Raw genomic sequence first — 26869 nt, 5'->3', positions numbered from 1 at the left:
GGCACTAGTGGAGAAACTTACTCAAAGGGAGGAGGAAAGAAGAGGTCTGCTAAACCGTCTGATCGAGGAGAACTGGGCCATTATGGTATCTTTTGTGAGGGTGGAGGAAGAAGAACTGTAGCTCCCCCTGCTCACAGACCAGGGCTAAGCCAGACCTGGCAGGGAGGAGGTTGAAGGAGCACTGTTGCCCAGCCCCCATGTGCCACACGAATGAGCACCAACACAGGTATGGTGGGGAGGAGGGAAATTGTTATATTTCATATTGGTACCCTAATATAGGTCCAGGGAACATAGTACTCTTTCCCTACATCATCTCCCATATGAACGAGCCTTATAAGGACAGAACTCCTAATAAGGACAGAACGCCTTATAAGGACAGAACCCCTTTTTGGACTAAACCTTTTACCTAGTTCCATGCAGAGAGAGGGTTTTTCCCAATCGATATTGCTAAGACGTCATCCTTAGCACATATTAATAATTTATGAGAACACTACCTAGGGGGGATACTTCACTTCTACTATCTACGCACAAGGTTTAATCCCATACGTCATCTTCATACTAAACAATGGCTAACACACGCAAAAAGACTGTTTAAATACAGCACCTCTTGCTATCAGTACTGGGGAAGGAACCAAGACTTCAAGGCTGACACACTGACAAGAGTCGCTGAGACTTCTGCATGCAGTTGCCCCAGCTGACAGTGGCCAGAACATCCCTTGTGGGGTGTCCTACTCGAGACCAGGACGAGGTCCCACACTCTCATTATTCAGGTAATGGGGTTCGACTAAATCCTAGTGGGATTCTTGGCTACTAGGCTTATTAGCTCTTTCGCACCTACTCACATGCTAGTTACACTTAGGTACAGCTAGATAGGCATCTTAGGAGTGTGTGCTTTATTTTATTAATGCATTTTATATTCATGTATATGTTCATGATTATTGCAAAGTGGTAGAACTGTACTATTCCTTTTTATTCACTGTACTGCTGATCCTATATCACTGCTACAGTGTAACAGTTGTAGCAGCGCATATATTTTACACTAGAAGAACAACAATGCAATAAATTCTTATTGTAAACACGCTCAACTGTTTCTTCTGTGGATCTCTCTGAGACAAAATGAGCAAGCACGAGTGACTGTGTGAAAAGTGATATATTGTTTCCCTGAGTCTGAGGAATCAGGGTTGTTCTGTTCTGAGGTTGCCACAAACTAATCTCTCTGATAAAAGGAGATTCTAGTGACACTGTGAGCTGGCTAATGCAAACAAGGCCAACATACGCGGTGGGGGTGCACAGAGTGAGACTACCACTCAACCCACAGTGTATGTTGTCCAAAAGCTCAGGTCCTGCAAGGGTACTATATGAACTACACAACAAAATAGGTGACCCTGGACAAATGCCTATAGTTATGTTATAGTTATTTGTTGTCACACTTTCGTCAAGGCAGACCCTCTTCCAGTATATCTACTCGGCTATTCCCGGGGAGAAATGTCCCCGGGAGAAGAAGAGTAGGTATATTGGAAAAGGGTCCGCCCTGACGAAAGTGTGATAAATGGCCACTCTAGACCCGGAGGAACCATGACGAAACATTATAACATCATAGATAGAAGCAGTAGAAGGACACCAAATAGTTGGTAATATAGTATGTATTAATGTTCTGCACATTGCATGGCATGCAAATAACGTGTTTCTAATAAGGAACCTATAGGAGTGGTACCAAAGGAACTAGGTTCCCATGGTCCTGACGAAGAGCCAATAGGGGCATGGCTCAAAACATGTTGACCTTGAAAAACGCAGGCTCATCATAACCTCGCTTTTTTCAAAACCAACCCCTAATTTTTAATCATACCGACTTGAGGCAGGAATGAAGTAGGTAGACCTACTAGTCAGGTATTTTCAACTTAGTTTAGCTTTACCCTCCACTTCCCTCCTTGTAAGATCTTCTTTATCATTGTATATTACACCAAAAAAGTGCTCCCACGTAGACGTGGGTCGCAGCTCGCTCGAACCGTAGCAGATCGGGATGGACCCGATGATGAAACATGCAAAAAAGGGTCAACCTTGGTGGGTGAGGGTTTTGTAGGAAAAACAATGTTTTTCTTCCTTTTTGGAGAGTTATGAGATGTTTCCCACTGGGTTCCCATTTTTGCACTCAAATTTAATTATCATATTGACACTTATTTGATATAATAACACATTTACCAAGTAATTATGTCTGGGGAAAGGAGTGCAGCAAGACAATATGGACAATTAAGGAAATTGTTTGGGCTACTACAAGGGACACCAAAATAAGAAGGCCCTCCCAGTCAGTTAAACTCATAATTGAATAACACTGCTTAGAAAATGAGGGATCTGAGACGACAGGCAAAAATAGGTAAACACAGAGGTTAACTATTGATACTGGACATTAGGTTAGTGCAGGTACAATCGAGGAACCAAACCACCAAATTATATTTCAATGAGACAGAGGATATACATATGTAGGGCACTAAAACAAAAAACTGCAGTTGGGAAAGAGATACATTAAATACACAACTTGACCGATGGACAACACATAGGGCCTGATTTAGAGTTTGTTGGTTTTCACATCCTCCTTATTTCAAGTGCATTAGGATACTTGGGACTTGCAACTGGCGATGGAATATCTGCCACATATGTGACGGAGTCCTCTTCCACCAAACAATAAATCAAGAATTTACGTTTGATAAACTGAGCACAAAATATGTAAATTACGAATTACTGATTATGTGAGGCTGACAAGACACAAGCAGTCTCTCAAGCTTGATGAAGAGATATATACAAGACTTTATATTTATGTACACCATTCTGTTTTTAGGTCCCGCTGAGTCAGCGTGCATGCGCTGCTCAGAGAGACATTTAGTAGGGGTGTTTTGAAAGTGCTGCTGGCTGGCCTAGTGCTTGCGTTCACGTGCGGACCGCCAGCCTTCAGCGCCAACTGTCTTTCCTCTCACTTGCTCCCTGCCCCGCCCATCTGTCTCACTTTTCTCTCGCTTCCATGCCTCCTCCGACGATCCACGCTAGCAGCGCAGAGCTCACAACAGCAACCTCGCTAATACTTTCGATGATTGCCAAGGTAGAGAGAAACACCCACAACACACACACAACCACACATACACACACAACCACACACAACAACACACACAAACAACACACATAACACAACACAGACAACACAACACACACACCACAACACACACATAACCACACCCACACACAACCACACCCACACCCAAAATCACACACAGCCACACACAACCACACACACAATCATACACACAACCACACACACAAACACTCAACCATGCACACACAACCACACCCACACACAACCACACAACGAAATACCCACAAACACAACGACACACACCATACCCACAAACACAACCACACACCATACCCACAAACACAACCACACACATAACACACACAACCACCCACACAAACAACAACATACACACACAACCACACACCACACACACACCCACACACACAACCACAACAGCCACAACAACCACATCCACACAACCACACCCACAACCACACACACACAGCCACACCCGCACACACACCCACACATACAACCACAACAGCCACAATCACACATCACACAACCACACAAAATCACACACAACCATACCCACACAACCATACCAACACACACTACAGACAACCACACACAAAAGCATAGCCACAACCACACAAAACCACACACACACAACCACAACCACACCCACACCCAAAATCACACACAACCACACACACACACCCACAACCACAGCCACACACACAACCACACCACCAATGCCAAACACACAACCACAGCCACAACCACTCTAACAACCGCACATACAACCACACACACATAACCACACACACAACCATACACACACAACCACAAAACCACACATACAACCACACACAACCAACCGCATAACCACACATCCACACAACCACCCACACACAACCAAAAAACCACACAGACAAAACCACACACACACAACCAACCACATACAACAACAAAACCACCCAAACACAACGACACACACAACCACATGCACACCCACAAAAACAACCACACACACAACCACATTCACACCCACAAACACAACCGACAACCACACACAACCACACACACAACCACAACCACACACCCAACCACACACAGTCAATCACACACACAACCACACACACACACACAACCACACCCACAACCACACACACACACAACCACAACAGCCACAACAACCACACACACACAACCACACCCACACACACAACCACACACACAAACACACACACAACCACGCACACTTACCCACACACACAACCACAACAGCCACAAAAACACATCACACAACCACACAAAATCACACACAACCACACCCACAGAACCACACCTACACACACTACAGACAACCATAGCCACAACCACACACCACACAAAACCAATCACACGCACAACCACACCCACACCCAAAATCACACACAACCACACACACACACCCACAACCATAGCCACACACAACTACACACACAACCACACCATCACAGCCAAACACACAACCACAGCCACAACCACTCAAATAGCTGCACACAGAACCACAAAACCACACACACAATCACACACAACCAACCACATATCCACAAAACCACACACCCACACAACTACACACACACAACCACAAACAACCAACCACAAAACGACAGACACAACCACACACACACAACCAACCACATACAACCACAAAACCATACACACACAACCACACACACACAACCACATCCACACCCACAAAAACCACCACATTCACACCCACAAACACAACCGACAACCACACACAACCACAACCACACACAACCACACACCCAACCACACAGTTAATCACACACACAGCCACACACGCAACCACACACACACACAACCACACACAGACAACCACACACACACACACAACCACAACCACACAAACACAACCACACACACAACCACACAACCAACATAACCCACACAACAACACAACCACACACACACAACACCCACTCCCACACCCAACCACAACCACACAAAACCACACCCACACACCCACAACAACACACAACTACACACACACAACCACACACAAACCCACCGACAACCACACACACAACCACAACACACACCCACACACCACCCACACACACAACCACAACTACACACATAACCACACACATACCTCACACACACCCACCAAACCACACACAACCACACACAACCAACCACACAACCACACACACCCAACCACACACAACTACACAACCACACACACACAACCACACACACACAAGCACACACAACCACAAAACCACACACAACCACAAAACCTCACACAACCACACAACCAAACACAACCACACAACCACACTTACAACCAACCACACAACAACAAAACCACACACACCCAATCACACACACAACCTGTTGGACTTCTGGCAGGTTCACCCCTAAACTTTTTGCTTTGTGAATATGAATTGGAGGTAGTGATTTTTGGGTTCTGCCTACTTTCACTGTGTCCCAGTGGAAAGTGCGTGCGCACTTTGAGTGCGTGGAGTAAGGTTGGCCTGCCCTCCCATAGGAATGCATGGGGAATGTATGTGTCCCTGGTAGTTTCTGATGCGTGGGGTTTACAGGCTCGAGTCTGGTATGTGCGGACTCGAGTGTTTGAATGCTGCGAAATGATGTATGCAGCATGTATGTGTTTAGTGTGGAAGTGCCACTTCTAGACATGGCTGTAAAGGTGCTGTAAAGGTGCTGGTGTGTGATTGGCTGGGGCTGGCTGGTCTGCCAGGCTCCATGAGTCATGATGGGTCTGCCCGGTGGTGAGTGTTGAGATTAGCATGCTGATGTGAGGGGAGGAGTGCACCTGGGTCTTGAATGGGGCTGGGTTTTCCCCACACAACGCTGGCTCCGCCCCCTGTGGTGCGTCTAACGACCCTAGCCCTGCCAGTGAATAGAGTGAGGGGCTGAGCACATCAAGAGTGCTCACCAACCTGCTGCGACTGGTTTTTCCCCTCACCCTGAACTAAAACAAAGGAATATGGTGGATAAAAAGGGGTGATGTTCTCTTACAAACTGTGCTCTTCCAGGATCCCTTTTGGAGAGGGGGGCTGTGTCTGTTGGGCGCCAGGAGGACCGCCACTTGGACTGCCTCCCTGCCTGGAGGCCCAGTGAGCTGGCCCTGGGCCCAGCCTTGCCCCCTGCCTGCCTCCAGAACTTTGCTGGAGCTTTATTCTTGCCCCTAGCACTTGGGAGCGCTTTACCTTGCCCCTAGTGCCTGGGAGCGCTTTGCCTCTAGCGCTTAAGAGCGCTTTATTTGCCTATAGCTCTTGGGAGCGCTTTAATCGTCCAAGCCGGTGCCCACCCGGCATTGCCCCGCGAAATTGTCCCCGTCGCCGCCCGGCCGAACCGGAAGTCAGGCAGGCCGGGGGCGGGATGAGCAGACAACAGGAAGTTCAGGCGGGAGCCTACCCCTCACTGGGACGTGCTGCAGGAGAGGTCCGGAGCTTCTGAGGCTCCACGCCGAAGTCGGCATCTCCCAGCGGGGCTCCAGAGACGGAGGGACAGCCCCGCAGCCCAAGGAGAAGAGCAGGTCGGCTAGCGGCGCAGGCGGGGCTCCGGTGTTGCAGGAGAGCCCCGCCGCCCAAAAGAAAGGACCGGAGTCCCCCAAGAACCGCCCGGTAAGTGAAGGAGGGCTGGTGGGGGCTCCGCGAGTGCCAGGCGGGAGCCGGTCCCAACTCAGCTTCAGTTCCAAGCGGGCCCGCCATTGCCTGCCGCTCCAACCCGCGAGGCCGCATTGTTCTTAAGAGCCTGTGAGGCTCGGGCGCAGTTGTTTCTTCGAGTCCCCAGGCGGGGGACTCCAAAGTTACAGAGCCAGAGAGGCTCCAGGCATTCCTTCGTTTTCGAGCCTAAAGAGAGGCTCTGGGGGCATTACTTGTTCTCGAGTGCAAGAAGGACTTCAACGATGGGCCATATTTTTTTTAGAGCCACGAGGGCTCTAGGTTCTCCTCTGTCTTCCGGGTCCCCCACGAGGGACCCCAACGATCTGCAGGCACAGGGGTGGGTCGAGCAGCCCCAGCTGGCAGCGGGCCGCTCCCCCCCCGCACCCGGAGGCTCTAGAATTCTGCATTTTGTCTCGAGTCCACGAGGGACTCCAAAGAAGCTCAGGGGGAATTTGTTCTTCAGAGCCTGCGAGGCTCAGACCGGGCATATATGTTTGCCAGCCCAGAGAGGCTCCCAGGCACAGTTTGTTTGGATAGAGCCCAAGAGGCTCTTGGGGAATTTTTTTTGATTTTGAGTCCCCTGGGAAGGGGCTCCCACGTTGGCCCCCTCATTGTTGCACCAGCTGCCCAGCACTTAGTGGGTGTTAGACGGACCGGGAGGGTCGGCCGAGGACAATGGGAGAGGTCTCCAGGGAGAACCCCTCCAGCGATCGTACAGACAAGTAACTCCCCCCCCCCACAGACGTACACCACACAGAGATAAGGTTTAACGTTCTTTATAAGTGATCTTTAAGTATGGTAGAATGGTACAAGGAGGTCTGGACTCAGGGGTCCCCTCGATTCTAGTCTCTTGGATGGGAAGGGGGTAGCGGGACAGTCTTATTACCAATCTGGTAGGTGCGATGATATGATGAATAGCTCACAATCCTCGAGCTCGGCGTTCTAGATGGACGCGCCGCGGCAGCGCCGCTAGGTCCCGAGATGATCGTAGGTAGCGACGGTCCGCGGCGGCGCCAGCAGGTCCCGATGAAGGTGGTAGTTACAACGGTCCGCGGCCGTGCCAGCAGGTCCCGACGAAGATGAAGGATGCAGAGGGTTGCGGCAGCGCCAGCAGGCAGGACGATAGTTCGCAAGGCAGGACTACGGCAGCGCCAGTAGTCCGTCAAGGATGAGTTCTTCACGGTGTCTCTCGACTCCAGGATACAACTGCCTTCCTGCTCTGGGGCTGCCCCAGTTATAGGTCTGGCGCCCTTTGATGTCCGACCCTCGCACTTGGAGGTCGGGAGGTACGGGATGAGGGAGTCCAGACACCCAGCAGGGGGGTGGAGCCAGTGCCCGGGGGAGCTGGGGGGCGATCGGCACCTGGCGGGGGAGAGCCATCGACACTTCTTTCTCCCATTGACCTGCCAAGTGGTCCGTTCACCTCCTGGGTGGATGGTGGTGCCGGGATGTCGGGGCCTGGCCAGGCCCAGGGTTAGGGTCGATCTGAGGCCACGCGGCCTCGTGGTGCAGTGTCCAAGATGGCGGCCGGGCCGGGCGAGGGCCGGTAGTGGTTCGGCCCCATGATACAGAGATGTCCGGGGGCAGGAGTCCCGTATGAGACGAGATGCGGGGTACTTCTGTGGGTAACACCTGGAGGGCCGGGGCTCGGGCCCTGTCATGCGGGGAGGGAGCAAGCCCTTCCTGTGGCCTGTCCAACATGCGTCCCCCCCAGCTGAAGGCGGGGAGAGTCACCCATCCTCTTGGGGACTCTCCTCGACGAGGCGGAAAAAGCGTGACAGGCCATCTGCGTTGGCGTGGTCTTGGCCAGGTCGATGTTCCACAGTGAAGTCCATCCCCTACAGGGAGATGGACCAACGCAATAGTTTGGGGTTTTCCCCCCGCATCTGCATTAGCCACTGCAGGGGCCGATGATCTGTCTGCACCCGGAAGTGGGTACCGAAGAGATAGGGCTGGAGCTTTTTGAGGGCCCACACCACTGCGAAGGCCTCCCTCTCGATGGTGCTCCAGCGCTGTTCTCGGGCCAGGAGACGTCTGCTGATGAAGGCCACTGGTTGGTCAAGTCCTTCGGGGTTCAACTGGGAGAGGACCGCCCCAATGCCATGGTCGGAGCCATCCGTTTGTACGATGAATTCCCGACTGTAGTCGGGGGCCTGGAGCACAGGGGCAGTGCACATGGCGGCCTTCAGTTTCTCGAAGGCCGCTTGACAGTCTGGGGTCCAGTTGACCTCCTTCGGGTGGTTCTTGGGTGTGAGTTCCGTGAGGGGCCCCACAATGCTGCCATAATCCTTCACGAACCGCCGGTAGTAGCCGATGAGCCCCAAGAAGGCTCGGACCTCGGTCTGTGTGACGGGAGGCTGCCAGGACTGGATGGCAGCGATCTTGAGTTGAAGAGGGGCCACCAGACCGCTTCCCACCTGGTGTCCGAGATAGGTCACGGACCCCTGACCAATTTGGCACTTGCTGGCCTTGATTGTGAGGCCGGCCCGTTGGAGGGCCTGCAGGACCTCTCGGAGGTGGTGGAGGTGGTCGGACCAGTGGCGGCTGTACACAGCAATATCGTCCAGGTAGGCGGCGCTGAACTCCTCGAGCCCCGCCAAGACCTGGTTCACCAGTCGCTGAAAAGTAGCTGGAGCATTCTTCATGCCGAACGGCATGACCTTGAAGTGGTAGTGGCCATCGGGAGTGGAAAAGGCGGAGCGTTCTTGAGCCCGGGGTGTGAGACCGATCTGCCAGTAGCCCGCCGTCAGGTCGAAGATGCTGAGGTAGCGGGCAGCCCCCATGCGGTCGATCAGTTCATCTGCTCGGGGGATGGGATGAGCGTCGGTTCTGGTGACAGCGTTCAAGCCCCGGTAGTCGACGCAGAATCGGAGCTCAGGGGTGGTGCCGGTGGCAGCAGCTTTGGGGACCAGCACGACCGGGCTGGCCCAGGGGCTGTCCGAAGGCTCGATGACCCCGATCGTGAGCATCTTTGACACCTCCTCTTGGATGCAGGCACGTACCCGATCTGGTACGCGGTACGCCCGATGTCTGATAGGGGGACTGTCCCCAGTGTCCACGTCATGCAAGCACCAGGGGGTGACCCCTGGGGTGAGGGAAAACAGGGTCGCGAATTGCAGCAGGAGGTCCCGGCAGCCTTGGCACTGTTCCGGGGTGAGGGCATCTGAGAGTCGGACCCCGTCCATGGAACCATCTTTTTCCCCGGTCCTTAGGAGATCAGGGAGAGGCTCGGAGTCTTCTTCCGCTCCGCTGTCTGTAGCCATCAGGAGACTGAGCTCCGAGCGCACAAAGTGGGGTTTGAGTCTATTGGCGTGGAGGACCCGGAGGGGGTTCCGTGGAGATTCCATATCGATGAGATAGGTGACGGGGCTCTTGCGCTCGACCACTTTGAAGGGCCCCGTCCACTTGTCCTGCAAGGCACATGGTTCGGTGGGGGACATCACCCACACTTGTTGGCCAGGTTCGAATTCGATGGAGGAGGCATTTTGATCGTACCATTTTTTCATGTCCTCCTGACTGGCCTCCAGGTTCGCTTTCGCCATTTCTCTGAATCGCCTGGTTTGATTGCGTAGGGTCAGGAGGTACTTGAAGACATCTGGGGGGGTCTTTAGGGGGGGCCATCTCCCAACCTTCTTTGACTAGGCTGAGGGGCCCTGGCACCGGGTGTCCATACAAGAGTTCGAACGGGCTGAAGCAGAGGGACTTCTGGGGGACTTCTCGATATGCGAAGAGGAGGCACGGCAGTAGCACATCCCACTGGCGACTGAGGGGCTCTTCCAACCCCCCAATCATCCCTTTGAGCGTGCGGTTGAACCGCTCGACGAGTCCGTTTCCTTGAGGGTGATAGGGGGTCGTGAATCGGTAGGTGACCTCGCACTGTTGCCAGAGGGACTTCATATATTTTGAAATAAAGTTTGTGCCTCTGTCGCTGACGACTTCTCGGGGAAAGCCCACCCGGGAGAAGATCCCCATTAAGGCCCGGCCGACCACCGGGGCTGTTACAGTTCGCAGGGGAACAGCCTCGGGGTAGCGGGTGGCGTGGTCCACCAGTACCAGGATGAACCGATGTCCTTGTGCTGTACGGGGGTCCAGGGGCCCCACAATGTCTATGCCCACCCTCTCGAACGGGGTGGTGACAACTGGGAAGGGTTGCAGAGGTGCTTTAAGTTTGCGGCCGCTTTTCCCGCTGGCCTGGCACGTGGGGCAGGACCGGCAGTGGTTGAGGACGTCGTTTCTCATCTTGGGCCAGAAAAAGTGGGTCACCAGGCGACTGTAGGTTTTGTCTTGACCCAGGTGTCCATCCAGGGGGACGTCGTGGGCCAAATTTAACAAGAAGTCTCTAAAACGGAGGGGCACCACCAGCACTCGACTGGCCCCTAACTCCGCGATTCTCTGTTCACTGTACAACAAGTCGTTGTCCCAATAGATCCAATGGGCTCCGGTGGTGTCCCCTGCGCTCTGGGCGAGGGCTTGCTGGCGGAGTCCCTCTAGGGAGGGACAGGTCTGCTGTTCTTGACGGAACTGTTCTTGGGTGGGCCCCCCCTCTTGACACCACTGAGCCAGGCTGGGAAGGTCCTGGGGCTGAGCGAGCCCTTCGGGAGTTTGTTCCGGGGGGTCGGTGTCCTCTACTGGAGCGATCGGGGGAGGGGGTGCTGGCCATTCGGGTTCTTCTGGTCGGGGGATGGTACGGGCGGCCATGGACCGGGTGGTTACACACGCCCAGTCCGGGAGGCCCAACATCCCCAGGTGTTCTCTTCTTTCTACGGCGGCCCACGGGGAACTCTCAAGATCATTTCCCAGGAGACAGTCCATGGGGGCGTCATCTCGGACCGTCACCTTCAACATGCCGGATACTCCTCCCCATTCGAAGGGGACGCAGGCCATCCGACATAGACTCTCCGAATTGTCGGCTGAACGGACGGGGCAGAGAATGTTCGGCAGGATCTGCTCTGGGGTCACCAGGTGACAGCGGACGGCCGTCACACTGGCCCCTGTGTTACATAGGGCTTCGGCCCTGCGCCCATTAATGTTCACCCACTGACTATATTTTCTGTTGTTGGCGGGTAGGGGAGCCCGCGGGACCATGTCTCTTCCCCCTAGGCACGCTAGAACCATGGCGGCCGGTTCCCACTCTTGTTGTTCTTGTTCGCACTCCTCCTGTTCTTCGGAGATTTGTTCTCCCCCCAGGGCGGCGGCAGCTACCTGGCGGGGTCTCGGAGTCTGGTTCTGTGGACAGTTCGGGTCATTGGCGTAGTGGCCGACTCGCTGGCATCGGTGACATGTGACATTGGCTCGGAACCCCGGGCGCACCGGGGGGTTGCCCCGGTTGGCCGGGGGCGGGGTGCTTGCAGCGGGAGCGGCCGGGACGGTGTCTCTTTCTCGTCCCTGGCCTCCTCCTCCTCCTCGGGGACGGTGCTGACCTTGGTTGTTCCGGTTCTGTTCGTGTGGCCCACTCCGGCCTACTCGAGTGCTCTCCCACCGGTCAGCCTCGGCGGCGAGCTGCCGTGGGTCAGTCAATTTACTGTCGAGGAGGTGCTGCCTGAGCTCGACGAAGCAGTTGTTAGAGAGGTGCTCCCACACCATGAGATTAAAAAGTTGCTCGTAGGTTGTTACATGGCTTCCCTTGATCCAACCCTCGAAGGCTCGGCTGAAATAGTTTACATATTCCACCCAAGTTGTACCCGGGATCCGGGTGCAGTCTCGGAACCTCTGGCGGTACATTTCGGGTGTGAGCCCATATCGGGTGAGGAGGGCCGCCTTCATGTGGTCATAGGAGGTCATCAGATGGTCTGGGAGCTGTAACAGGGCATCGCGGCCTTCATTGACGAACCTCCCCCATAGACCGGCTCCCCAGTCACTTCGATCAATCCGGTGGGAGGTCATGGCGATCTCGTAGGCCTTGAACCACTGTTGTATGTCGTCATCTCGGAAATATTCTCGAACGACATCCTTGGGGATGTGTACTTTCTTTTCTGTCGTTCCTGGGGTGCGCGGTTGCTCGGGCACCCCCAGTTCTTTGTTCTGTTTCCGTAGGTTTATTTCTGCTAGATTGCGCTCGTGTTCGTACGCTAATCTTTTTTCTTCAAGCTCTCTCTGCCTCTGTTTTTCTTCCCGTTCTTCTCGGAGCCGCAAATGTTCTAGGTTCAGTTTCTGTTCGGCTAATTTGAGCTCACTGTCCATTTTGAGTCGGGCCATTTCTAACTCATGCAGTCTGCTTTTTTCTCTCTCTTGGATCTCTTCCTGCGAGAGACCCGTTCTTCGCTCCTCGGGAGCCGTGGTGTTCCTCTCTGATGCTGCAACGTTTTGGTCCGGGGGTCTGACGGCCCAGGTGTCTGCCCATGACTCAATGGCGTGCTTGAAATCGTCTTTAGTACTCAGACCGGTGGTAGCAATGCCTAGTTCAATGCAGAATTGTTTCAATTCACGATGGCTGTATTCTTCCAATTTCTCCATCTGGACTTTCTCGGTGGATCCGCTCTCTTTGGTTGTCATTGTGTTTTCGTCGTGGGGTGAGCTACTCTCTGTACGATTACGCGTTGATTCGGATCGCGCCGCTGGCCACCAATGTTAGACGGACCGGGAGGGTCGGCCGAGGACAATGGGAGAGGTCTCCAGGGAGAACCCCTCCAGCGATCGTACAGACAAGTAACTTCCCCCCACAGACGTACACCACACAGAGATAAGGTTTAACGTTCTTTATAAGTGATCTTTAAGTATGGTAGAATGGTACAAGGAGGTCTGGACTCAGGGGTCCCCTCGATTCTAGTCTCTTGGATGGGAAGGGGGTAGCGGGACAGTCTTATTACCAATCTGGTAGATGCGATGATATGATGAATAGCTCACAATCCTCGAGCTCGGCGTTCTAGATGGACGGGCCGCGGCAGCGCCGGTAGGTCCCGAGATGATCGTAGGTAGCGACGGTCCGCGGCGGCGCCAGCAGGTCCCGATGAAGGTGGTAGTTACAACGGTCCGCGGCCGTGCCAGCAGGTCCCGACGAAGATGAAGGATGCAGAGAGTTGCGGCAGCGCCAGCAGGCAGGACGATAGTTCGCAAGGCAGGACTACGGCAGCGCCAGTAGTCCGTCAAGGATGAGTTCTTCACGGTGTCTCTTGACTCCAGGATACAACTGCCTTCCTGCTCTGGGGCTGCCCCAGTTATAGGTCTGGCGCCCTTTGATGTCCGGACCCTCGCACTTGGAGGTCGGGAGGTCCGGGATGAGGGAGTCCAGACACCCAGCAGGGGGGTGGAGCCAGCGCCCGGGGGAGCTGGGGGGCGATCGGCACCTGGCGGGGGAGAGCCATCGACACTTCTTTCTCCCATTGACCTGCCAAGTGGTCCGTTCACCTCCTGGGTGGATGGTGGTGCCGGGATGTCGGGGCCTGGCCAGGCCCAGGGTTAGGGTCGATCTGAGGCCACGCGGCCTCGTGGTGCAGTGTCCAAGATGGCGGCCGGGCCGGGCGAGGGCCGGTAGTGGTTCGGCCCCATGATACAGAGATGTCCGGGGGCAGGAGTCCCGTATGAGACGGGGTGCGGGGTACTTCTGTGGGTAACACCTGGAGGGCCGGGGCTCAAGCCCTGTCATGCGGGGAGGGAGCAAGCCCTTCCTGTGGCCTGTCCAACAGTGGGCAGCTGCTATTTTTAGGCCCCTGACTTTGGGACACAGGGCGCCCTAGCCCTAGAGAGGTCAGTTGGCCTAGGGACTGCCACAGGTGGTGGCTCATGTGAGTTTTGCACAATTGTGTTCCTTCCCTACACCTCTGAATGTGTTGTGATGCATCATGTGTAATGTGCTTATACCCCTACAGGTATTGTGATACTTAGGTGGTTGTTTTTCTCCTAGTACAGGTGTTGCTAGTGAGGTCCTGGTTCCCTGCGTGACCTTTTCCTAAGGTGGTTAGGGTTGCGTAGGTGGTACTTACCTGTTACCAGTAGTTACTGGTTGTGTGCTAATGTGTGCTGCGGTGATTTTACATTCTATGTTCTATATTCTAAGTGGTAGTTCTAAAAGTGCATATTCCTGACAGTGGTCCATGTGGCCCTGTCTTGTACATATCCCCTGTAAATTCTGCCCGTGCCTGTTGGCACATTGTAAAGTGTGTGTTTTTATCTAATGTGTTTTGGTATAATACAAAGGCTATTTTTATATATAAACTTGTGTGGAGTTTCCTTTGTGGTGGGCCTTGGGTGTTGTTGCTGGGTGCGCGCGCAAATACTTAACCTACATAGCCTCCAAGTTTAGCCTTGCTGCTCGCGTCACGTTACCTAGAGGGTGAGCAGGGGTTATCTTGGTGTGTAACTCCCTTGCCCTGACTTGGGAATGGTGGTCTCTGACTGACTATGGCGCAAGCCCTGGCCAGCCAGGGATCCCATTTCTAACACACACACACAACTACACAAAACCAGAACCACACAAAATCACACACACACACACAACCACCGACAACCACACACACACAACCACACAAACACAACCACGCCCACACAACCACACACACAGCCATACACACAACCACACACCCACGCAACCACACACACAACCACACCGACATCTACACCCACAACCACACCCACACACACACCACACACCTACCCACACAGACACAAAACCACACAACCACACAAATCCACACACAGACACAATACCACACACGCAAACAAAACCACACACGCACACAAAACCACACAATCACACACACAACCACACACACAGCCACCGACAACCACACACACAAAACCACAACACACACCACACAGAACCACAACCACACACACACACACATCCAGACAACCACAACCACACACAACCAACCACACAACCACAAAATCACACACACCCACACACCCACAACCACAACCACACACATAACCACACACAACCACACACACACCCACAACCACACCGACCACACCCACACAAACACACCCACACACAACTACCCACAACCACCCACACACACACAACCACACAAATAACCACCGCACACAACCACAACCACCCACACAAAACCACCCACACACAACCACCCACACCCACACCACACACCCACACACAACCACACACCACCACATACCTACACAACTACACACACACCCACACAACCACACACAACCAACCACATAACCACACAACCAAACACACAACAGCACACACAACCACACACACACACAACCACACACACACAACCACACACACACACACAACCACCCACACACACACCACACACCCATACACAACCACACACAACCACACACCACCACACACCTACACAACCACACACACACACCCACACAACCACACACAACCAACCACATAACCACACAACCACACACACACAACAGCACACACACCACACACACACACCACACACACAACCACACACACACAACACCACACACAACCACACACACAGCCACACAAACACACACAACCACACACACAGACACAACCACACACACACACAACCACCGCACACAACCACAACCCACACACCAACACACCCACACAACCACACACAGCCAACCACATAACCACACAACCACACACACACAACCACACACACAACCACACAAGAGCCCACATACAACAGCCCACACACAACACCACACACTCAAACAACCACACACACAAGCACACACACACAACCACACACACACACACACACACAACCACACACACCCAACCAGAACCACACAACCACACACATTACCACACACACACACAATCACACACATAACCACACACACAACCACAACCACACACACACACAACCACACACACACACACACAAAACCACACACACTCACACACACACACACACAACCACACACAACCACACAAACACACACAACCACTGTTAGAAATGGGATCTCTGGCTGGCCAAGGCTTGCACCAAAGTCAGTCAGAGACGACCACTGTAAGTTAGGGCAAGGGAGTTACACGCCAAGATAACCCCTGCTCACCACCTTGGTAACGTGACACAAGCAGTAAGGCTAAACTCGGAGGCTATGTAAGTCAAGTGTTTGCGCATGCACCCCCAGCAACAACACCCAAGGCTCACCACAAAGGAAACTCCACACAAGGTTATGTATAAAAATAGCCTTTGTATTACACCAAACACATTAGATAAAAACACACACTTTACAATGTGCCAACAGGCACGGGCAGAATTTAAAGGGATTATATGTACAGGACAGGGCCACATGGACCACTGTCAGGAATATGCACTTGTAGATTTAGAATACTTGTTTGAATATAGAATAATAATCACTTTAGCACAAAATAGAAAATAGAGCACACAACCAGTAACTACTGGTAACAGGTAAATACCACCTACGCAACCCTAACCACCTTAGGAGAATATTACGCAGGGAACCAGGACCTCACTAGCAACACCTGTACTAGGGAGAACATCCACCAAAGTATCACTATACATTTAGGGGTATAAGCATGAGAACATTACGCATGATGCATCACAACATTCAGAGGTGTAGGGGAAGAAAACACATTATGCATAAACATACATTCAGCGGTGTAAGGAAAGCGACTTCGTACATGATGCATAAAAACACATTCAGAGGTACCAGAACACAGAGTGCGCAAAACATACAACACACAGTACATTTCCTAGCCCCCTAAGAAGCACATAACTCACAACAAAGTCCAGGTTGGGCCACTGCGCCCAAAACCTAAACATAGCAGCTGCCCACTACTTGATGGTCAGCTGGGGACAGGGACAGAACGGGGCCTAAACGCTGCAACTGGCACTAAGTGCTGCGCAGCTGGGGAATGCCAAGTAGGGGCGAAGGAGTGCACCTCACTCCTGAGTCCAGAGAACACATGTCCATAGAAAAGAAAAGGTCCTAAACTGCGCAGCTGCCCACTAAGTACTGGGCAGCTGGGATAAAACTGCGACATGGGCCCTCACTGGCCCTTAGGAACAAACACTGTGCAAAACATGGGGAGCCCTCCAGTCTCTAGAAATCGATATTGCGTACATGGGAGCCCTCTAGGCTCTTAAACAACTGGGCCCATTGGAGCACTCTGGCTCCTACAATACAATAATGCCCCCGGGAGCCTCGTGGGATCTGAAGTAAAAAATGCCTCTCGCACTGGTGGAGCCTCTCAGGCTCGAAATACAAATATTGCGCCACTCGTGGAAAAAGAACTTGCCCCCAAGCGCTGTGGACCGCACTCACTCCCTTAAATAATCACATGGCTGGGCCACTCAGGGGCCTTAAAAGAAGGGGCAATGCGTGGGAGGCATCTAGGCTCTAAAATGATCAGACCAACCCCTTGGAACACACTGGCTCCGGAATCTATTCAGTATTACTAAAAATAGAACAAGAACTTCTCCCCATCGCTGGAGCAGCCCCACTGTCAAGCGGGGGCTGCTCGGGGAATGAAGGAACCTAGCGCGGTGCCTCACTCGGGCGCTCTCCCCCTCCCCTCGGACCGTCTGAACTCACCGGCTCTCGTGGGTTGACGCATTGCTTTCTCCTGGTCTCCGCTACAGGACAACTGTTGGGGCAGCCCTCTGACTAGCGGGGCTGCCCTGAAGAGCAGCACTGGCTACGCCTCCCGCCCAGCCCTCACTCAACGGGGGTGACGGAGGACTCCTCTACCAGCTGCCGCTGGACTCCTCTGCCAGGGCTCCCTCCAGGACACGGGAGCCCCGCAACACCTCGACTCCTCTCTGCTGGCGGCCCGGGGCTCTCTCCACTTCACGGGAGCCCCGGGCCGCGGGAGGACGTTCTTTCTTCTTCCCGGGAGATCGAGAAGGCGGGTGGGCTCCCGACCTCCTCTCTCTACTACCACTTCCGGGTTGCGGCGTCACTTCCATCCTGCGGCCCTGCCCACAGTCAGGCGGGCCGCGGCGGCGACATCTCGGGGGCAACACCGAGGGGTGGGCACCCTCGCTGCGGAAAGCAACCATAGAAGCGGGGTGGGTGTTAGAAGGGGCAATGTCAGGGGGGCCCAGAAGATGTCTTTCGACCACCCCGTGACCCACCTCTCCTAGGAACGCTGCCGAGCACTGGCGGGAGGCCCTTCAGGGGAAGAGTCTAGTATCTAGGATCGCACGCGCTGAGCTCTCACCACTCGACAAAGGGACACCCCACAGTAGCTTATTGAAGAACAGGTTCTTTATCCAACAGAAGTATTAGGATCTTCATGATCTACACGTGGTCAAATATTTACATTCAGCTCGAAAGGGTTATAACGTTTTGGTTACAAGGGTGTGGGTAGCGGGACAGTCTTAGTACTCAAGGTCAGTGCAAAGCGTATCCGACGCACGGCTCCCAATCCTCGAGCCGGGAGATACGGTAAGGTCAAGGGTCCAGCCGGACCAGAATACTCTCCGAGCTGCGACCAAGTCAGCAGGGCTCGAGCAGGAATGAACGGAGGGTCCTGCGGTCTTTGGGGAGCCGCAATCCAATAGCAGGACTCCAGCCAAGTTGTTCAGGTGATCTCAGGGTTCAAGGGAGCTGCGACCACGTCAGCAGGGCTAAGATGGTTACAGGCAGATGTTCGTCTTGGTCAAGCTTGAGCCGCAACGATGTCAGCAGGGCTCACCAAGATTCCAAAGTCAGGTAGCGTTCTTCTTCAATGATCGTCGAGCCGCGACCAGGTCAGCAGGGCTCTCTTTGTCCAGGATTCAACTGCCGGAGAGTTCCAGAGAACCCCTTGTTATAGTCCTGTTTTCCTTTGAAGTCCGGGGCCTTTGCAGGACGGGGTCTGGAGCCTGGGGGCTGCTTGTCGGGGTTTCCTGTCACCCGGCCCGTTGATCCTTTTAAGTTGGGTACGGGGGATTCCAGACACTCAGCAGGGCGTGGGGCCAGCCCTCAGGGAGGCCGGAGGGGCGATCAAAACCAGTCTTCCGAGGGGAGGCCAGAGGTGGAACGAAACTGCTCCTCCCTATCTCGCTCAAGGGAAGTCCTCTACCCCCCAGCCGGGCATGGCGTGTCTAAGGCCTAGGTTTCGCTGGGGCCGGGGTCGGCCATTTTAGGGACGGGGGAATGGTTACCGGAGGCCTTTGGGTGAATTGGGGTGTAGGGGCGTCCGGCACCGGGAGGATAGATGGCAGTACAGGGGATTGTCGGGCGCTATAGGTCAGGGAGGGCCACGCCACGAGGCCAGGTCTAACAGTGGGCACCTGCTAAGGACGCCATAAACGGGATGGCACCTGTAATATAAAAATAATTAAATGCGGGCATAAGGCAGGGTGGGCTCCTGCCGGGAGATAAGTAAACGTCGGGGTGAGCACCCGACGTAATTAAAATATCTGCAAGACGGGCAGTCGGTCTCCATGTAGGGTGGGCACTGTTGGACTTGGCCCTCTTGGCAGGGTCATCCCTGAACTTTTTGCCTTCCTCCAGTACTCTCTCTGACCTGTTTTTGTTGGTTTAATGACTCTGGGCACTTTACCACTGCTGACCAGTGCTAAAGTGCATATGCTCTCCCTGTGCAAAATGTATATGTGATTGATTTCCATGATTGGTTTATTGGATTTACTATCAGTCCCCAGTAAAGTGCACCAGGAGTGACAGGGCTTGTAAATGCCAATACTGCTAGTGGGCCTGCAGCGCTGGTTGCGCCACCCACAGAAGCAGCCTTTTAAAATGTGTCTAGGGTCTGCCATTGCAGAACCTGCGTGTAGTCTGGTACTGTCATGCTGGCTGGGCAAGTGCACACACTTGCCAGCCTCTAAACCTTCCCTTAACTTCATATTAGTCACCCCTATGGTAGGCCCTAGGGCAGGGTGCATTGTAAGTGTAAGGTAGGACAAGCCCTGATGTGTGTGGCATGTCCTAATAGTGAATTACAGCCAAATTCGTTTTTCACTATTGTAAGGCTACCTGTTATCTTAGGCCAAGATGGGCTGCTGGAATTATTACACCCTATAATCCCAGCAGGCTCAGGGAACATGGTAGAAAGTCAAGTTTAGTATGCCCGAACTCAGAATAACAAAATACATCTTTTAGTAAAGTTTATTTTAATATCCTGTGTTTGCAAATGCTACTTTTAGAAAGCTAGCATTTGCTTGCCTAACCATTTCAGCCGGCCTCTGCTAGTATGTGTATCTGACTGTCTTAGGATGTGTGAGTGACAGGGCTGGGGGATGACAGGTGGTGAATGCAAGGATTACACCTTAGTGGGAGGTAGGAGTGCCCCTGGACTCTTAATAGGGCTGTGCTCTGCCACCACAATGCTGGCTTCGCCCCCTGGGGAGCGACTGATGACTCAGCCTGCACCTGGCCCAGGAAGGGCAAAGCACTGTCACCATTTTACTCCTGGCTGCCCCTGTCCACACAATGCTGGCTCCACCTCCTGTGGAGCGTCTGATGTGCCTGCCCCTCACACTGAAAGCAGAAGCCAGAAGTACACCCAACAAGTGCTCAGAGACTGAATGAAGTTATGCAAAGGCCCCCTGGCCTGAGAAGATAAAAGAAATGCTGTATAAAAGTAGGAGCCCTGCTCCTTGTAAATCAGAATCCTGTTTCCCACAAAGAACCTCTGCCCGACTAGAAGGAGAAGAAGACGCTGGAAGGACTGGCCTGCTGCTTGCCTTGCTGAGGAAGGAGAGGAAAAGACTTGATGAAAAGACTTTGCTGATTTGTGCTTGAAACTTTCTCCAAGGGCTTGACTCAGCTTGCCCCCTGACCTGAGCCACAGGACCATCTGGCTAAACCTGCTCTCTGCTCGTCTGCCGGTAAATTGTGAAGCTTCCTGCCCCCGCCGGAGCTGTGACCTGGGTGCCCCAGCCCATCTTGAGGCCGTGACCCAACTGTGTCTCCCCATCGAGGGAGAGCCCTGCTCAGCCGAGCCGCTCTCCCCTCGCTGTGGGAGATCGCCGGGTCACCTCGCCCCCTGTCTGGAGACTTGCTGCAGTATCCTTGGTGCCCCCCAGCCCCTCCTTGAGGCCGTGATCGACTGCATTTCCCTGCCCCGCCGAGGGAGAGCCGCGCTCCGCCGAGCCGCTCTCCCCCCCGCTAGGGAAATCACTGCATCACCTCGCCGTTGGAGCCCCCGCTGGTGTGCCCCCCCCTTTTGTGCACACTCCCGCCTGCAATCTCCGCAGGACCCTCAACAGACCCAGAGGACAGAACCGCCGAAGTTCGAACACCTGGGGCGCCAGCCTCGCTCTAACTGAGAGCCGCTGGGCACCTCGCGTCTGCCTTCACAGCGAAGCAACGCTGTAATCTCTTCATAGGGCTCGGGGCCCGCTACGTTCTTATTTCCCTGCATCTGCCTTCATACAGACTTCCTGAGGTATTGTAGCCCCACCGCGCTACGAGCCGCCCTTCCAGCAAGGCTCGCACCGCTCTGTGTCCCGAGGCCACGCCCCTGTGAGTCCCGCAGCTTGTACCTCGAGCCGCGGCACGAGCCACCCCTCCAGCGAGGCTCGCACCGCTCCGTGTCCTCAGGGCCCCTGGCAAGCGCTGTCATCTGCACTCCCTCCGGTACGACTCATACCTCCTTTCCCGACCCGACCGTGCCATACACGCCCCACGCGGGAAGCGTGAGCTTTGGCAGGTCGGGCCCGTAACTCGAGCCGGAAGCTTTCAGGAGCGCTGGGAAGTCACTAGACCGAGGGGACTGCATGAAGGGGCGCTAGAAGGCGCAGCTAAATAACTGTGGCATTTTGAAGAGAACTAGAACATTCTTGTTGAACCATAAGTAAGAAGAACATTTGCCAATTTACAACCTGTGGCCCAACCTATACGTTATTGGTCTTGTAATAAGTCTGAACTGCTCATATATATATTTTTACATAAAGGAACGTATTTTGATATAATACCTGCCTGGTGTCCATTTGTGGGGGGATTGGTACATTTTACTGTGTGTGCTGCTACAAATGCTTAACTAATAACGCCTGAAGAATAGCCTTGGCTGCTCACGCCACGCACCTAGAGGGTGAGCAAGGGTAATTCTAAGGGGTCATCCTTCGCCCTGACTTAGAGGAGAGGGTCCCTGCTTGTCACAAGTGAAAACTTGCGCCAACCAGAGACCCCCAATTCTAACATTGGACGCAGCAGTGAGGATTTACGAATTTGCATTAGTAGTTTACATACAGTGAATTGCTGATCACCACATAGTGAGAGCAGATCTATAACGCAGCCACAGATTTCCATTTTTATAATTTTGCTGGGAGATCTCCATGTGCTTGTGAAACGTCATGCCTGGTTCAGTGAGGATGGAAAAGGCAGCAACCAGATGCCTGTCGCCAGAGGAGTTGGCAGACAGGGCAGCAACCAGGGCACATGAAATGGACATGGCGAAATTAAAAGGACAAATGGAAATGGACAAGCAAAAATTGGCAATGGAAAGCCAAAAATTTGCCATGGAGGCGCTAAAACGCCAAAGAGATCACTACTTGAGAATGAAAGAACTTGATTTGGAGCTTGAAGCCAGGAGGGCTTCAGCCCAACATCCAGAGATTTGTGTAGCTCGCAGATTGAGCTTTGCTGAGTTGGAGGTGGAGTCCAGCTCAGCTGGTGGCAGCAACATTCAGGTATCTAGTGCTGACAGCATAGTGCGCGCACCTAGAGATATGGCACCTGACTTGGAGGGGGTTAACTTACACCAGGAGGTTCAAGGGCATGAGGTAGCTCCAGTAGTGGGCAGCGTCCCTGAAGGGAATAGGGTGGCTGGCGTAGGAGTTCATGGTCCTAGTGGTGGGAGGGGTTCCCCCATGGTTGAGGTCCTGGTGGGTGAGTGTAAAGACCACCCAGAAGAGTGTGGGTTGTGTGACAGAGACAGTCCGTTACTGTCTGGGCAGTCTCAGAAGAATGGTGTGGAGAATGTGTGTGAGGCACTGAATGGAGAGGTGAAGGATAGTTTGGTTAACCCTGCTAGGGGGCTGTGTGATCCAAATATGGGAGAGCATACTTTAAGTCCCAGTTTTCCAGAGCTATGCCAACACCTGTTTAAGAGTGAGTTCTCTGACCCCAGGGAGCTCACGTTGGAGGCAGACCTTGTGGTGGATTCCAGAGGGTCTGGAGAGGCATTGGGGTGTGATCCTGTGGGGAGTGGCTCAGGTATCTTCCAGCCCAGAGTGGTGGAAGTGGCGCAGAGTAGCCCAGCTAGGTCCTGTAGTAGTGAGAGGGGTGTAGGGCCTCACGTCCTGTCCTTAAGGGGAAGGAGTGAGAATGGGTTTTGTCCCGGCAGTGCCCAACCTCAGTCTCAGAGCCTGGATGGTACTTTAAGGGAACACCAGGTGGGGAGCCTAGGCTGTCCGGATGAGTCACCCTCTGAGGGAGATCCCCTAGTGGCTAGAGGACATGGAGGCTCTGAAACCAGAGCGCCAGTAGTTCTGGTGCCTGGCAGTACACCTCCAGTTGGGAGGGTGCAGAAGTCCAGAAGGAGAGGCGAGAGGGGGAAAGAGTCCCCAGTGGAAGAACTAGTGGGTTAGGGGCCAGCCAGCAGGGCTGCTTCCCCAGTGAATGACCAGGGGGACACCACTTCTGTCCTGTGGGATCTTCCCACACTGTCAGAGGGACAGGTGTTGGGAGATCTGCGCCAAGCAGACTGTCGCCCGGCGCATGAACTATGTGCCACCCTCAGGGGGGGCATGCGTGCTCCCTGGGAAGTCCTGGTGTGCCAGGCAAGTGTTCAACTGCAGGGTTGCGTCCCTGAGTTGGAGAGCCAGGTTCAGGTGTTGTCTGACCTGGAGGGGGGGACCACTGTAATCAGTGTCCTGACCCATGTCACTTCTGGGGGTACCACTCCATTGGGGAGTGGGCAGTACTCAGAAAGGGGGGCAGAGGGAGGGAGTCCTTGCCTCTGACCCTGGTGCAGTTTGAGGGTTTAGACCCTAGGATAGAGGGGCAGGTGCAGGGTGTCCCCCCTGACCTGGTGCCCCAGTTGCAGGATAGCACCCCTGAACTGGTGGGTGAATTGTGCAGGTCACCTGCCACAGGTGCCCTGACAATTCTGGAAGGGGGTACCACTCCAGGTGGGAGGGTACAGAGCCCCAAGGAGGAGGACCGGGTGTGGGAGGGCCCACTCCTGTATCCACCACATACTTCCACCTCCTCAGATGATCACCCCCGTCCCCCACTTCCCACCCCACTGCCACACCCCAGTCTTTGCTCCAGCCGCCAGGTACAGGCCTGGGGCTGGTGGGTCAGTGCCAGGATGACATACCTGTCCTGACAGGAGGGAGAGTGGACAAAAGGTGCCAAGCACCTAGGGCTACTGCCCCCTGCTCCTTAACGCCACAGAGGTTTGAGAGTCCTGAGAGGCATGAGGCCTGGGTCTCAGCCCTGACTACTGTCAGTGGCCACTGTGATTTGATGACTGTCTGTTGGGACACACCTGTGAGCAAGTTAAGGTTAGATGCTGCACAGGTGGTGTCCACAGAGGAAGAGAAGGGTGCCCCATGGAGTAGCTGGGTGGACCCTGAGAGTATGGACAGAGGATTTGAAATAGGTTCAGATTGGCGTAGAACTGGAATGTGCCCCTGCTGTTGCGGGCCAGGTCCATGTTCTATCGCCCAAAGCAGGGAAGCCCATCACAGTGGTGATTGGTCTATCCTGCGTTTTGGCTGGAAGGGGGTTGTGTTGGACTTGGCCCTCTTGGCAGGGTCATCCCTGAACTTTTTGCCTTCCTCCAGTACTCTCTCTGACCTGTTTTTGTTGGTTTAATGACTCTGGGCACTTTACCACTGCTGACCAGTGCTAAAGTACATATGCTCTCCCTGTGCAAAATGTATATGTGATTGATTTCCATGATTGGTTCATTTGATTTACTATCAGTCCCCAGTAAAGTGCACCAGGAGTGACAGGGCTTGTAAATGCCAATACTGCTAGTGGGCCTGCAGCGCTGGTTGCGCCACCCACAGAAGCAGCCTTTTAAAATGTGTCTAGGGTCTGCCATTGCGGAACCTGCGTGTAGTCTGGTACTGTCATGCTGGCTGAGCAAGTGCACACACTTGCCAGCCTCTAAACCTTCCCTTAACTTCATATTAGTCACCCCAATGGTAGGTCCTAGGGCAGGGTGCATTGTAAGTGTAAGGTAGGACAAGCCCTGATGTGTGTGGCATGTCCTAATAGTGAATTACAGCCAAATTCGTTTTTCACTATTGTAAGGCTACCTGTTCTCTTAGGCCAAGATGGGCTGCTGGAATTATTACACCCTATAATCCCAGCAGGCTCAGGGAACATGGTAGAAAGTCAAGTTTAGTATGCCTGAACTCAGAATAACAAAATTCATCTTTTAGTAAAGTTTATTTTAATATCCTGTGTTTGCAAATGCTACTTTTAGAAAGCTAGCATTTGCTTGCCTAACCATTTCAGCCCGCCTCTGCTAGTATGTGTATCTGACTGTCTGGGATGTGTGAGTGACAGGGCTGGTGGATGACAGGTGGTGAATGCAAGGATTACACCTTAGTGGGAGGTAGGCGTGCCCCTGGACTCTTAATAGGGCTGTGCTCTGCCACCACAATGCTGGTTCCGCCCCCTGGGGAGCGACTGATGACTCAGCCTGCACCTGGCCCAGGAAGGGCAAAGCAGGGTCAACAAGGTACTCCTGGCTGCCCCTGTCCACACAATGCTGGCTCCACCTCCTGTGGAGCGTCTGATGTGCCTGCCCCTGCCCCTCACACTGAAAGCAGAAACCAGAAGTACACCCAACAAGTGCTCAGAGACTGAATGAAGTTATGCAAAGGCCCCCTGGCCTGAGAAGACAAAAGAAATGCTGTATAAAAGTAGGAGCCCTGCTCCTTGTAAATCAGAATCCTGTTTCCCACAAAGAACCTCTGCCCGACTAGAAGGAGAAGAAGATGCTGGAATGACTGGCCTGCTGCTTGCCTTGCTGAGGAAGGAGAGGAAAAGACTTGAGGAAAAGACTTTGCTGATTTGTGCTTGAAACTTTCTCCAGGGGCTTGACTGAGCTTGCCCCCTGACCTGCGCCACAGGACCATCTGGCTCAACCTGCTCTCTGCTCGTCTGCCGGTAAATTGTGAAGCTTCCTGCCCCGCCGGAGCTGTGACCTGGGTGCCCCAGCCCTCCTCGAGGCCGTGATCCAACTGTGTCTCCCCGTCCCTGCCGAGGGAGAGCCCCGCTCCGCCGAGCCGCTCTCCCCCCGCTGTGGCAG

At 53.7% G+C, this 26869-nt stretch overlaps 1 protein-coding gene across 1 annotated transcript in view; it reads right to left on the bottom strand.

Moving 5' to 3' along the window:
* The window catches only part of LOC147689768 (acyl-coenzyme A thioesterase 1-like), a 113113-nt gene that overhangs the window by 3965 nt on the left and 82279 nt on the right, over positions 1-26869 (bottom strand). The window lies entirely within an intron of this gene.

Source organism: Lissotriton vulgaris, chromosome 9 (genome assembly GCF_964263255.1).
Source record: "Lissotriton vulgaris chromosome 9, aLisVul1.2, whole genome shotgun sequence".
In the NCBI taxonomy this organism is placed as follows: Eukaryota; Metazoa; Chordata; class Amphibia; order Caudata; family Salamandridae; genus Lissotriton; species Lissotriton vulgaris.
This window is presented reverse-complemented; position numbering and strand designations above follow the sequence as displayed.